At 40.7% G+C, this 15,684-nt stretch overlaps 1 protein-coding gene across 2 annotated transcripts in view; it reads left to right on the top strand.

The window, feature by feature from the left end:
• TTBK2 (tau tubulin kinase 2) overlaps positions 1-15,684 on the top strand; it is a 447,781-nt gene that overhangs the window by 73,576 nt on the left and 358,521 nt on the right. For both annotated transcript variants that reach the window (XM_069208911.1, XM_069208910.1), the window contains exon 2: positions 2,720-2,782. The gene's annotated coding sequence lies outside the window, so the exon portion shown is untranslated. The remainder of the gene's footprint in view (positions 1-2,719; positions 2,783-15,684) is intronic.

Raw genomic sequence — 15,684 nt, forward strand, 5'->3', positions numbered from 1 at the left:
CACATGTAGGTAGGTTCAGATTTGCGAGTCGCAAATCCGAATGTAGGATGGTGTTCCTGACACTATCTGTGATTCGCAAGGGCTTCGCAAATGCCCACCTCATGAATAATCATGAGGTGGGTCGCAATTTGCGACCCCCTTGCGAATGGCGGCCCTCACAGGGATGGTGGCCTGCTGGAGACAGCAGACCACCATGTCTGTGACTGCTTTTCAATAAAGCATTTTTTTTTTTTTTGTATTGCAGCCCGTTTTCCTTAAAGGAAAACGAGATGCATTACAAAAATGAAAAATGAAACGTTTTTGTTTCATTTTTTCAGAGCAGGCAGTGGTCCACAGGACATGTTTACAGTGACATTCACTTTTGCGAAAGTGTTAGCACCCATTTGAAATGGGTGCAAACTGCGATTGGTTTGCGCCCGCGGTCACAAAACAATCCTACATTGCACTGCGAGTCGCAATTAGGAAGGGGACACCCCTTCCTAATTGCGAGTCGCAAACCCGTTTTGCGATTCGGTAACCAGGTTAAAAAGCTACCTACATGTGGGTCTTGGTCCCTAATTAGGTCTGGTGTTAACAAAGACATTTTGTTTTTATTAAACTTCTATTCCTCTCTCTTTCGGCTGGCTTTACTGTGAGTGATCGCATTCTGCTCTTCCGCAAGGAGCATATTGGCACACAAAGTAGTTTGGTTCAGTGTCAGGAACTACAGTGGCAATCAGTGACGTAACGAAACTGGAGGGTGCCCCTTTGCAAAGAACATGGAGGAGCCCCCTCTCCAGACTCACTCGGGGCAGATGCTGTGCTGAAGGGGCCCCCTGGAGGGCGGCTGCGGGGCCTTTGTTATGCCACTGGTGGCAACGTGTGCTTTTAGAGTTCAAAAACATTTTGGGGGGGTTTTGCCAGTGTTTGTTACAATGTTGAGGGCCTGGTAGGTCCCACAACAATAAAGTGTTACAAAAGCCATGTCCAAACAAGACACACATTGATGAAACTAAAAGACTTATAAAAATATGTCAGATCAGTTGGCTTTGTCAGTGTTTGTTTATTTTCATGCTTCCCATAATCGTGTTGAAAATGGTTACACTGATTTTCCATTAGAAATATTTTTGGGAAATACTAGCATGCATCAACACATTTTACTAAATGACACTTCATTTGCATCTAATCAGAGAGCATTCTGGGAGCATTATACTTAGCCTCATAGCCTAAACTTTTCAAACATGTGTATACACGTTTGTTTTTTTTGTACTGGAACCAACGTCAGTAGTGAAGTGTGACCTTAAAACATTTATTTACAGCACTCACACTAATAATGAAGGCTTTCAAATAATGAACCATAAATACAAGTTCGAACAGCATTATCCTTTGGAAACACATTACCTCAACTGCAGAGAGTTCCACTCTCTGTAAACTGGCAGCCAAAGGGTTTGTGCTGCAGAGGGTTGGGCCTACTTGTCCCAAGGACAAAGTAAACATAAAAACTTGTTGCCCTTGACCCCAAACAAGATGTCCCGGGCGTCGGGCGATAGGAATTCCACATCCCTGGGTATAGAATAAAAACCCATTGCAAGGTGCAGCTCATTTATTGGCTCTGGGTACCTAGAGTTCTTGATGAATCTACAAGCCCTATATATCCCCGCAACCAAAAGAGTCCAGCTGACGTAACGGTATATTGCTTTAAAAAATCTGACTTCGCAGGAAAAAGTTACAGAGTAAAACGTGGAGAAAAATGGCTGTTTTTTGCACCTCAATTTCAATATGTTTTTATTTCAGCTGTTATTTTCTGTAGGAAACACTTGTAGGATCTACACAAATGACCCCTTTCTGAATTCAGAATTTTGTCTACTTTTCAGAAATGTTTAGCTTTCTGGGATCCAGCATTGGTTTCTCACCTATTTTGGTCACTAACTGGAAGGAGGCTGAAAGCACAAAAAATAGTAAAAATTGGGTATGTCCCAGTAAAATGTCAAAATTTGTATTGAAAAATTGGGTTTTCCAATTCAAATCTGCCTGTTCCGGAAAGCTGGGAAGATGGTGATCTTGCCACCGTAAACCCTTTGTTGATGCCATTTTCAGGGGAAAAAAACACGAGCTTCCTTCTGCAGCCCTGTTTTCCCATTTTTTTAAAAAAAACAAAATGTTCACTGTATTTTGGCTAATTTCTTGGTCTCCTTCAGGGGAACCCACAAAGTCTGGGTACCTCTAGAATCCCTAGGATGTTGGAAAAAAAGGATGCAAATTTGGCGTGGGTAGCTTATGTGAACAGAAAGTTATGAGGGCCTAAGCGCGAACTGCCCCAAATAGCCAAAAAAAGGCTCGGCACAGGAGGGGGAAAAGGCCTGGCAGCGAAGGGGATAAGATAGTTAATTCTGTTGAGATAATATACTATCTGTATACGAGAATAAGACCAATTTGTTTTTATTTTTAAAATTACTAATATAAATTGCTTATTAAAAAAACACAATTATTTTTTGCATTGTATCCTAAGCCTTTGTTGTCTATGCTTCCTTCCACCGTATATTTCCCACTATCTCCACCTAACCCTTGATGAGCGTCGGCCTGACATCTGCTGTGGGCACCACTGAATTCTGGTTTTGTGATGATGGCTTGTTTCATGAAACTTAAGGCGGGTGGTGGCGGGTGATAGGGTGTAATAGGATGGGTCTAGAAAGGCCTGCTCTGTTTCTGAATTTTTACTAACATCCCCTTCTTTTAACAGGGTGTATATTCAGGATGGTGACAGCCAGTGCAAAGAACAGAGATCTGGAATATATCACTACAGGTACGTTCAGTATCTTAATTTTACTTGTTACTTGATTAAGGTAGGAATACAAACATAAAAGGTATTTAGCAGAAATGGCCCAATATAGAAAGCCAAGATTTTGATGAACTTCATCCAGGTTCCCTCTTATTATACGGTTTACATATTGTATGAATTTGAATGTTCTAAGACACATTAATTTCTCCTTTCCAACCCAAAGTATCCTTGAGCTAAAGTTTGTATCTATGATGTAGCAAACTAGTGACCCACGTATTGTCTGTCACACCAGCAGCATTTCCTAGCTTCTTAGCTGACAATGCTTTTAATTTCAAAACTTAAACCCTCTCTGGAAGCTCCAGGTCCCAAATATAAGTTGTGTTTCCTTATAACATCAAGACTTGCTAAAACAGCCTTGTGTGATATGACCTAAGTCTGTGTTTCCACTTGGTTCCAGAGTTTTCTCATACACCGGAGGCTGACATCCTCTGATGATGTGTTTCGGTTGTTGTCCATCACTAGAACTGCCTCACTTCCTCTGTGTGCTATAAAATCACTCCAAGTGATCTTGTGATACCAGTTTCTTTCTTTGAAAGTTTTTCTTGTCAACCAGAAGTTGGGAAGTCCTGTTTTCCTTCCCAGGCTGGACTCCAATTTTAATTTAAAAATGAGTAGGTTCTTACTTTGGTGGTAACAAGATCTGTAGAAAATCTCTACCTCCAGATGAGAAGGGATATTCTCTCTTTTCTTTTCTTTTTGTGGCATGTGGTTGTATAAAAATTAATAAATAAAATAACCATTGCACCAGCTTGCAATGGTAAGACGTATTGGCTTTGCATTTGCTTGTTTCTTTTGTTGTCATGGGGTTGTATTTTTTATTGTTTCTCCAAGGCAGAAGAGTGAATGACCTATTCACAAAGCAGAGTAAATTAAAAGTGGTTTTGAGGCACCTGCTTTATGGTGGTTGATGGTACTGTGTGTGTTCAAGGTCTTGACCCTTGAAACGCATTTATATAGAATACCTTTTTATGGGTGAGCGCAAAGCGATCCATACATTCTGTAATCTCTCTTTGGGCTTCAAACCACGCCGATGTCACACCAGTCACTTACATTGGTTCTTGTACTTGCCTTTTAAAATCCGCTTGCTTTCATTTGTCAAAGGCATGCATACCTCATTGCTTTTGTTTAGCCCTCCTACACAGCACCGGTAAAGTACTAAAAACATCCGAGGCTCGATGTTTTGAGCCTGGAGTCCGGACTACTTTATCTGTTTATTTTCCACGCAGCGCGATCGTGCTACGTTTTGTTTTTCTTTACAAAGCTAATAGCTCTAACTCAAGCAAATGCGAGACCCGTTGCATTGAAAATGCTTGTTAAGTTATTGAATCTGCCTCTGTACAGCGTGGGCCCACTCCCAGGGCAGTGTCTCCGTGCGATAACGATGCTGACTCGGGTTGCTCCCTTCTGTAAATTCTGCAATTGTTAAATGCAGTTTATTGTACACTGACACTAAATACAAAAATGAGCCTGGGACCACAAATCAATCGTCTTCCATTTGAAATGATGGAGATTCAGATGCAATTGTTGCTAAAAATGTGAGATGGTTTCGATCATGAGTGATTGACTTGTTGTGTGACTGCTCAGTCCTGTCTCCAGACACACTGGTGCCCCGTCGTTATCTCATTACTGAGAGAGAGAGAGATGATGGGTGCAGCGGGGGCTGTGAAAGTGGACCAAATGTTCTAAAATGGAAAACGCATCATTTATTTATTTTGTTGGTCTCCGTCATTGTGCTAAAAATGTACCATGAACAGTAACAGGGCCACAGGTCTGCTTTCAGATTGTACCCTTTGCTCGCCTAACTTGGGCTTTTTGGGGGCTGTTAATTCATGGCTATTTCACCAAAATACAGGAAGCAAGATTTGAAGGATTAGATGATAGTGTATCACAGGACTGTGCCTGGGGAAGGCGAGCTTCCCATCTCTTAACTCTCCAGTTGAAGAGGATCACTTTGGTGTCCCAGTCTTGTAAATTGTAAAATTCACAGTAGAAAAACCATGTTATCAACATTATTTAAATATGTACTGTCCAAAAGTAGTTTCTTGATTGGTAAGAGGACTCCACTTCCTCTCTGCTTTTACAAGTTTTCTCTGTTTTCACAATTAAAACATGAGCGTTCAATGCGTGAAAAACAACCACAGAACAAAAGAAAAAAAAGACAAGCATAAGTGACAATACAGCCTCCAAGCACTTAATATTTCACATAAATATATGTCCGCTAACACAAATCTTCCCACAGCCGTACTTTTATGGTGTCTATTAATAGTCCTACATTTAACTACTGTTAATACAGACGTGCAACACTTTAATGAATGAATGAATTGATGCGAAATAAAAATAACATTGACACAAACGTTATTCTGCTTTTCATACAATTATCTGAATCAGTTCTCCACATTTTAAATGAAACGTTTTCACTTCTAATTTTAAAAAAAGACATAGCTTGCAATCCGATATTCAAAACAAATCAAAAATCTAAATAGTGCTACTATGTCCTAAGAGAAAAACGGATTTAGTTAAACAATCTCAGGGTAGATGCAGTAAATTTGCAGATGAATCGCAATAACTGTATTCTCATATTTCAGACCATTTCCATCTGAAGCTCCACATCGAATGATCCCAGTTAATGAATCTGTAAAAATAGGGATCAAAAGAATCTATCAAACCAACTAACTAATTAGAACAAGAAAAGCTGCTGAAGGAACCGATACAAAGTGCCATCCATGAGCCATTGCAAGTGGTCTACAGATGCATCAGTGCCACTTTCTAGGCAAACGCCAGTGTGATAACTATTTAACAAGCCCTTGTTTTCTATAGAGGTTTAGAGTTTCTTCTCTCCAGCATGCTAGACGATAGGTTTACAGCAAACTGGATCAACCTAATATTGGCCAGATTACAAGGATCCACCAAAGGTTTATTCATGAGTGAATTCCAAAGGAACACTACCAGTGTTAAAGGAGCTCTAGTAGAAGTGGACCAATTTCGTCCTTTTATCATAAGAAGAATTTTACGGAGGCAAGAATCATTGGGTGAACTTCTGGGGTTTTCTGACACATTAACCTGTGGAAGGGAAGTCGGGTGAAATGAAGACTTCGGATGTGGCAAGTCAAATACAAATAGTAGATTTATTCAATGAAAGAAACTCCAACCGCAGAGGTAAACATCTACTCGCTTTCTCTTGTATTTAACATTTCAAAAGGTAACATTCTAACATAGAACCAAAGAATAACGATAAAAAACTGGGGGAAATAGACGGGGGAAAAGGAACATACCATCATGGACCCCTTAATAAAGATCAAATTGCATACGAGATACCACATAACCCTTTACAAATTCTGCGGTTTCCTGGGGTTGGATTTACCCACTGGTTTTATAGTGTATGGCTAAATTGGGAACAATGCTGGCTTATTTATGGGCTTATTTGTGAGGTGATTTGTTTTTAAATTCGGAGTGTGAAATTTGTACAACATATTTCACACCTTCTGTAACAAAGGTTTCAATGTCTTTCTGAGTGGAATTGTTGACAGACAGGGATTTGAGGGTATCAATTCTTATGCCTCATTAATTCTGTTTACTACAGATTATCCTTTTCAGCGTGTACAGCTGGTCTAATTTAAGAAATGTTGCTTTCATAGGCTTTTTTGTTCAGAGCGATATTATTTATTGCAAGATTTTTTTTAGTTGGAGTCCGCAGATTGAACTGAGGTCGATCATTTGGCTGATGCAGAAATGAGAAAACTGGTAGTGCACCACAACCAAAAATATTTGAATGACCAATTCTTTAGTGTAGTGTTATTCAAATCTTCTCTTTATTCTTTTTTTCTTAAGAATGCACATAGCAGCAACAGCCAACGCGTTTCGTCCGTAGCAAAGGACTTCTTCAGGGCAAACAATTCGACCCCACTTCGGTCCACCCTACTCAGCAGATAATTTCCCCTATAGTATTAAATGCATCCAAAGTAAATACCCCCTTGCATTCCAAGAAAAGGGGGAGTAACGGTCCTTCAATATTTGTACGCGGATCATAACCGTTATATGTTCCGCGTACGAATATCGAAGTGGAGTTGAAATGTTTCCCCTGAAGAAGTCCTTTGCTAAAGACGGAACACGTTGGCTGTTGCTGCTATGAATATGTGCGTTCTTAAGAAAAGAGAATAAAGAGAAAATTTGAATAACACTACACTAAAGAACTGGACATTCAAATATTGTTGGTTGTGGTGCACTACCAGTGTTCTAATTTCAGTTCCCCTCCCCCTTTTTTTTAGGGTCGAGCCTGTGCTCCCATGCGCTTGCACATGTGTATTGCTGCAAGACGCTTTAGTAGTTAGAAAAGGGCTCGGAGCCCCGTCAATGCCACGTCAGTGTCTTTCATTGGTTTGTGGGCTTGCTTTTTAAAGTCTGCTTGCTGTCATTAGTGGAAGGCATGAATACGTCATGCCTTTTCCAGTGGTTAGCCCTCCTCAAGCGCAGCGACCAAGTACTGAAAACATATGAGGCTCGCTGTTTTCCATCCGGTTTGTGGACTACTTTTTATCTTTTTTCACAGCGCGATCTCGCTGGGCAGAAGTCAAGCACTTTGCATGACATCGACCCTGTTATATAGTTAATTGCACTTTTGCCGGTTACGTAGATAAGTGCACTTTTGCCGAAAGGTTTTACTATGAGTGAACTGTAGCAGCACGATCGCACTCTTTTTTTTCCATTTAATGTGGCAAGAGAAGTCCGGTTGGGAGTTTACAACTGCTAATAGCTCTAACTCGGAGAAATGCGAGACCCGTTGCATTGCAAATGCTTGTTTAATGATTACACCTTGGCAGCAGGTGTTGGTGTTAGTGCACACAGAGAAGTGGAATAAACAAATAAAAAATAATTTTTCTCAAAATATACTCAGATTGAGGGAATTTATGGGTCAGGTGCGTTACATTGTAGCCTGCTGCTGTGTGGTTTGAGAATATTAATTTGGCTGGTGCAGTTTAAAGCTACACAAAGTTCATATACTTTATGGAGTTGTATAGGAAAAACAAACATTGGCAAAGCCAATGGGTGTTGTCTATGCAAGATCTATTGGGTTTGTTGTTGTTTGTGTTTATAGCCATGTTGTACAGCAGCTGTGCAGCATTTCTGAAAGCAGTCGCCACTAGTTTATTATAGTAAGGACCTAGTTTCTAAAGAAAAGGCATTTTTTTTTTTTGCTTGCCTATGTCTTAGGCACCGGTGGACGAATCTTCACAGAATCATCCCCAAAAAAATTGACACTCACGCCATCTGCTGTCTGGAAAGTGTTGGTAGGATACAGGTATCCTGACATCATAGGGCACATGGAGCGGTCCGATACGGACCCCTTATGGGCAAAAATAGCCCTTTTTTTCTGCTGATCCGCCAATTTGAGGATCCTCCTCGGATCCTGGGGAAAAGCAAGGCCCTGATTGACTTGCAGTAATCTGACACAGATATGAACGTGGCGTTAAAAATACCATAGAAATTCACTGAAAAAACCAAAGGTTACAGGGATGTTTTAGTTAGGTTTTCATTTTACCCCTACAAAACCATGGAAATTCAGCAGTTATAGTTATACTTATAGTTATACTTACCTGAAGAAACTATAACTCATGCCGGAAGGTAACTTTGGGCATGAGTTATAGTTTCGTCAGGTGAGTGTAACTATAAGCATAACTATAACTGCTGAATTTCTATGGTTTTGTACAGGTAAAACTTCAACTTAACTATAAGCGCCCCTGAAACCTTTGGTTTTTCAGTTAATATATGTATATTTGTGTGTATATATGTGTGTATGGATATATATATATATATATATATATATATATATATATATATATATATATATATATGTGTGTGTGTGTATTTTTTTTTTTTGGAGATGACGATTACTGTGTGTAGGACATGTGCATAAAGTATAAGGCCATAAACCTGACAATTTGTCAGATTTTTCTATATCAATTAAAAAAAGGAACCATACTTAAAACTTGGTGTTTGTTACAAAACTTTGTGTTTCCTGGTGAAACGAGAGCTTAGCGCCCCCTCTGGACACGTGTACTTCCTATCCTAGCTTTCTGATGATAGTAAGTAGAGCTTAATAACCAATCTAGGCCTCTCCTGCAAAGTTTTATCCTCAGACCTTTCTTAGTGGGCCACAGTTACAGGCAGGTTTTTGGAAGAACCTCTACACAGTGTTTCCTAGAAAGCCATTTTATGCAAGAGTAAAACAGAACTTAAAATGACTTTGCATTTTGAAAGTGATCCTGCACCTGGCTATACAAGCTTTGCTCTAGTTGATACTGTCACTTTGCATTTTATATTTATTGAAAGAACGCTGTTCAGGTTGCAAAAGCACGACAGCAAAACGTAATCCGATGATAGCATCAGCGGTGGTAGTGATTGAGTGATGAGTGGATCTGTGACATTATGGATATAAATTTATATATTACCATGATCTGTTAAGAACACAATTTCATCAACCGTCGTAATGTCTTTGACGTGACCTCACAACAGTGGTACTTCCTGGGAAATGTTGTCAAGAACAGCAGCACCGAGTGAAGCGGGCGCAGTATCTTACTATGATGTATCTTATGAAACGCTGCAGATTTTTACTGTGTGACTCGCTGACTTCATAAGCAATAAAGGAAATCTGCATTATTTATATCCCTCCTTTCAGAAGCACCGCTAGCCCTACAAATGTCCCTTCCATGGATTATATTGTTATGTGAAGTCGTAAAACAAACAACATTGCCAACTGAGTTCTACAGTATTTGTGTGAGGCCTTTGCGTCCCTTCTACCTTTCTAAAGAACTTCTGGGCCTTTTCCATTTGCAGAAAGCTGAAGGTATTGCATGCTGATCTCGGCAGACTACCACCCAGACAAATGATTCCTCATTTCCAGTAAGGACTTCCTTGTAGTCCGCATTATATTTTGTAGTTCCAGTGTCTTAAAGATGAGATCAGGAAAAGCCTAGTGAAGATGACATAAGAAGGTTCACGTGTTGACATCAACATTTCCTTTACCACCACTCTAACCCTCCCTCAGAACTACTTTTCCGTTGTCAGGCACCCCTGCAAGCATGACAGTGATACATTTTATGCATCTTGATGCATCGTCAAGGGAGGCGGCCATAACACAGCGGAGTATCTGTTTAAACTCCCCTGCACCCACTGCCTGCCCACTACGCCACCAGGACCAATATGAGATCTTAACAGTGATCTGGACCCCCTTTAAAGAAAGCCTACAATATCTCTGCTGCTCTGAATAAGCTGCCATCGCTTTAAACGAAAAAACTAAATGAAGACACCAGATCCTCCCACTAATGGTTCAGTCTCTAGCAGCTGATGGCAACCTACTAAGACTGGTTTTAGAGTTAGCCCTTGTCTGAAACTGACCAAGAGGAGCAGAAAAGGTTCTAAAAGAGCAGCCTGAAGAGCAAAAAAGCCTACCATGCCAATATTAGCAACAACTCCCTAGTTCAAATAAATGAAATTTTTACTCTATACCTGTGTAGATGGCCAATTCAGAAGCAGTGTCAATGCCCCTTGATATAATCAACAACGCAGTAAGGATATACTGACTGTAATTGAAAATAAAGATTTGTGATGCACTTATAACCCCCAGCCATCACCATCTCCACTGCTTTAGTTATCCTTCACCAATCACAAACAGAAGAAGAAATAACCAGGCTTGCCTCAAAGAGTAAAGCATCTGGTCGAACAATATGTAGCCTCAGGCATTAAACATTTCTTTCCATATGTGGCAACTGACAAGACATACTTGATAAACACTTTCCCTAAGAATGGCATAGACCTTGGCCAATTAAATCATGCCCCCACTCTTTTAAACCAGCCGACAGCAGATCCCCTTGTCATATGCAATCTCCAGCATGCCATGATCCAGAGAAATAATGGCGAGGGTAGTTAATGGGCAATTTTAAGTATACTTTCAAGAACATCCACTGTTAAATGATCTTCAGTCCGTGTCCAGACTGATGAGAGGGGATGGACTTCCCTTGGATAACATTAAAGAGGAACTCAAGCCAACAAGACGCAATGATACTTCTTGGGCTCTCTGCGGCCTGTGACAAAGTAAATCATAATATATTATTAACCATTCTAAAAAGATTGGTTTGAACTTTGGGTGACTATCGATGAAGAGCATGTTGGTTGCACACTCTTGGGTATATATTGTCGCAAAAAGTTTTTTCTTCTTTTGGACCTTCTGTGGGCTGACCTCACTGTTGCGTTTCGTTTCTGCGCTTTCTCCTTCTTGCCCTGAACTGGTCATATGATCTGAGAGTTATGACATGAGGAGCAATAGTTTTTGCCACGATGGATGTGTAGTGAACTCAGTAGATGTTGTTTACTGATTTTCCCACCATCCTTTCTTCTGAGTTCTTGGTTTCATTTTTTTAATAGAAAGATTTAAACCTAATGATTTTTCAGGATAACCAGTTTTGTCATAAACTGGATTAATTTTTGCCTCTGTGTGGATGTGCAGAATCATCATTTTTCGAGTCACTGTGCATTGTCCTCCAGAGATCATCTCTCTTCGCTCCTGTTTGTTTGCTACAGGCAGTCTCTTTCTCAACATCTTGACATTTATCAAACCAACTTCCAGATGTATGAAAACAACAGCTAGCTCTACATACTTGTGTAGCGAATCTAACATTGCCAGCTGCCTATGTTACATCCAGCCCTGATTGAGACAAAGCTTCCTCTGTTTGAACGTAGCAAGAAATAAAGCCTTAACTCTAGGTGCACTCGTGTCTTCCACTACTGTATATGTCTTTCACACTTGTGTAGGGACTGCCTCCATCATCCGATGGAGTGTTTACAATCTGGGCACGTTCTGACACAATTCTCTCATTCACATCGGTGAAATCAATGTCTTAGTTAAAAAAAAAAAAGTCAAAATTCAACTCCTTGCTCTGAAAATGATTGTTCTGCTTCAAGCTTCACACCAAATTGTAATTAACAGGATGTCTTTTCACAGTGCATGCAGGCTGTTGCAATAGTTTTCATTCACTCTCCCAAAGAAATCGGTAGACGCACTTCAGTGTGGCACAATCAGGGCACTACGATGTGCACTGCAAAAGACCCAGGTGCAGTCCAAAATGAAAGTGAAGATGCTCTGTATTATCCTCAATGCCTGCAGATGCAAAGGCCAATCATATCTACAAAAGCTGGTCCCATACTACATTTCTGGTAGGAGCCTCCTGGTCTCTCAAAACCCATTCACCTGCTAGAAACTCACTGGTCATTCTCAGGGAGCGCAAGGCCACCGCAGAGCATAACCGAACTACACACAAACAGGAAAATACAAAAAAAACAAAAAAACTGGACTGTTCAGGACTTCATGTGTCTTAAGCCTCTCACTGTGGCTGGCGTTTGGTCCAACACTGTTGTATGGGGTTTCTCTCCACATTTTACTGGCCTCCTCACTGCTGTTATCACACTTTTCTGTTTGTTTTTATAGTCTTAGAGGATGATAGTTGTGGCCTTACAAAACACCTAAATAAACAAGCATTTGCAATGTAATAGGGTCTCGCATTTCTCCGAGTTAGAGCTACTATTAGTTGTAAACTCCCAACCGGATTTTTCTTGCCACATTTAATGGAAAAAAACAACACGATTGCGCCGCTACAGTTAACTCGTAGTGAAACCTATTGGCAAAAGTGCAATTATCTACGTAACCGGCAAAAGTGCAATTAACTATGTAACAGGGTCGATGTTATGCAAAGCGCTTGACTTCTGCCAAGAGAGATTGCGCTGCGAATAAAAGGTAAAAAGTAGTCCACAAACCTGAATGGAAACAGCGAGCCTAGCATGTTTGCAGTACTTGCTTGCTGCGCTCGAGGAGGGCTAACCATAGGAACAAGCATTTACAATGCAACGGGTCTCGCGTTTGCTCATGTTAGAGCTGATAGCGTTGTAAACTCCTAACCCGACTTTTCACCTATTGGCAAAAGTGCATTTATGTACGTAACCCGAAAAAGTGCAATTAACTATGTAAAGCGCTCGACTCCTGCCAAGCGAAATCGCGCTAGTAAATTAGAGAAAAAGTAGTCCACGAGCCGGACAGAAAATAGCGAGCCTCGCATGTTTTCTGAACTTGGTCGATGCGCTCGAGGAGGGCTAGCCACCGGAAAAGGCATGACGTATGCATGCCTTCGACTAATGAAAGCAAGCAGATTTTATTAGGCAAGCCCACGAACCAATCATAAACACTGACGTGACGTCGACAGGGCTCCGAGCCCTTTTCTAAACACTTAAGCGTCTCGCTGCGATACGCATGCGCAAGCGCATGCAACGCAGGCTTGACCCTAAAAAGGCATGACGTATGCGTGCCTTCAACTAATGAAAGCAAGCAGATTTTGAAAGGCAAGACCACGAACCAATAAAAGGCACTGACGTGACATGGACGGGGCTCTGAGCCCCTTTCTAACACCTAAAGCGTATCGCAAGCAAAACGCATGCGCAGGCGCATGCGACGCAGGCTCAATCCTAAAAAAAGATTAAACATGGTCATGTCCCAATTGTGAATTCCCACTCTTTACTTCTTCATTCCCATCCATCCTGTGAAAGGCTCACACCCCACTCCTTTGCTCTGAACTTTGTGCTTGCACCAGCACGTCACCATTCGTCCGTAAGATGGCTCGCTGTCCTCTATTTAACTGCACTTCTAGAATAGCCGGTGGCATCTTGTCTTGGCTGTTACTGTACTTCCCTTCTGAAATATATTGGGTTATATAGAATTTATATATACACATTTTCTTATGTGCATTGAAGTAGAACGTATGTTTCCAACTACTGATTAAGTTTCTCATATACTACGAGTCGGGTAAATGATGAGCAGAGCATTTTGTACGCCAAGCATTTGTTGTTTGCTTGCCTTCTATTGCTTTGTCTGCTAATGCTTGTAGATTTAAGAGGCTGGGATGTGAGTGACGTTAACTACACAGTTGTAAAACCATGAAACTATGTTATGGTTACAAAGACTAAAGATAAAATAACCACAACACATGAAATGTAAAATCACATTTATGGAATAATTTAAATAAAATTACTTTTTCATGCCTATTTTACATTTTCCACTTCAGTTTCCTGCTGAAGGGATGAACACGCTTCTTGGACTTTGTCTTACCAGTTTCTATCGAAGAGTCAGTGGGTCTCCTGCTTAGCACTGTATTGTCCCAATTCTCTGTCATCCAGGGACAATGGTGGGTTCGTAGTCTAAGAGAGCAGTGACCGTCATACTTATGGCCTTCAGCCAGTGCATCTGGGACTAACCTCAGCTTGCTCTTCTCAGTTAGTTTCCATTGTGCCTCTCCTACTTCTGGCCCCAACTAACATCAGACCAGATCTGTTTATTGCCAGTGAACATAAATCGCCTGCACCTGCAGTCTTGGGAGGTACCATTGGGTATTCAGGAATCACAGAGATGAGTGTTCCATAGCAGATTGGCCAACACCAGTACAGGAATGATACCTATTTATATCAAACCTAAGAAGACGAACAAATATTTCTAAAACTACTGTGATTTTGACATGAAAGAACAAATATGCATTTGGGTGATTAGTGATAAAGTGATGCACAACGCCTCTGCAGCATCTTTTGAAGTTGGAGTAAAATGATTGCTGGGAAAAGAAAAGGACATTCTCATTTCTGATCCGGGTATATGTAGGTGGCAAAAAATAACCTTTTCTAATTTGAAACCACTCCTTTCTATAGTCCATAATTATTTTGTTGTTGTCCATACTCGGAAATGAAAAGATGTATGTTTCCCTTTTATAAGCTAATTTTTAAGACCTGGCCTGACAGTGCAACTATCTTTTGACATTATGTGAGCAACCTGAAAAATAGTTTTCAGGAGTACTACAGTGAGGGACTTTGGTTTCACCCATATCTTGGTGGAAAGGGGTAAATGTTTTGATTGGGCAGAAGTTGTGAACTTTGACAGAGGAAGTGCTTCCCCTCCATGCAACTGTTTTCTTTGTTTATTGAGCTACCTAAGCTAGCAGCAGTGACTTCCTAGAGAAGACTCACTAACACCATTAAGTATCAAACCTATGTTTATGGAGTTTGACCTCCTTCCAGGGGCACACACATGGCACTTGAATACCATAACAGTGTCTTAGATAAGTAGATAAATTATGGTGATTTCCTTGGCGGCAGCAGAGATGGGAGAATAGCATCATGAAGAATGTGTTGTTGTTTTCCAGTCCTACCACCCATCCGTTTCCAACATTAACTTTAGACTTCAGCATGCTCTTGTGGGTTTGACAGCAGCATGGGATTCCCAGGACTATCCTAATCTGCCTGCATTTTTAGGTTTGGCTTGACAGCGAGCTGTATTGCGCTTGTTGGTTTATGACAAAGCTTAAACTCAGTGCTGCACGACTGAGTTGGATATAGTGCCAAGGAAAATGATCATGGCTCAAGGCCTGATCTGTTTATTATGAAATCTTACGGTAAAGGCAGTAGGACTGACCTCTTTATTGTGAAAAACATGTTAGCATCAATCAGTTAGAGGGTGGACTATTACTGTTCTTTATGAAGGTCTGCATAGAAGGATTGTGTTAAATGGAATCTCACAGATTACTGTAGTAGGCAAGGTTTCCATGTTGGGCGTCCTCTTTGACAAACTGTGGATATAAAAGATTTGCTCCGTGAGAATTTGAAAGTTTACACTCAAAACAGTAGGCATGAGTTGGTTTGGACCTGTTTGGTGCCCTGGGAAACGTTAAATCCAATGTCATATATCTTATCTAATTATTATGAAAAGTGAAGGCAAATTCAGTAGGCCTAGCTTAGTTACTGTGAAAAGCATTTGTAAAAGCCACCACGCTTTTAGCAGTGGGTTG

This window comes from Pleurodeles waltl, chromosome 9, assembly GCF_031143425.1.
Source record: "Pleurodeles waltl isolate 20211129_DDA chromosome 9, aPleWal1.hap1.20221129, whole genome shotgun sequence".
Lineage (NCBI taxonomy): Eukaryota > Metazoa > Chordata > Amphibia > Caudata > Salamandridae > Pleurodeles > Pleurodeles waltl.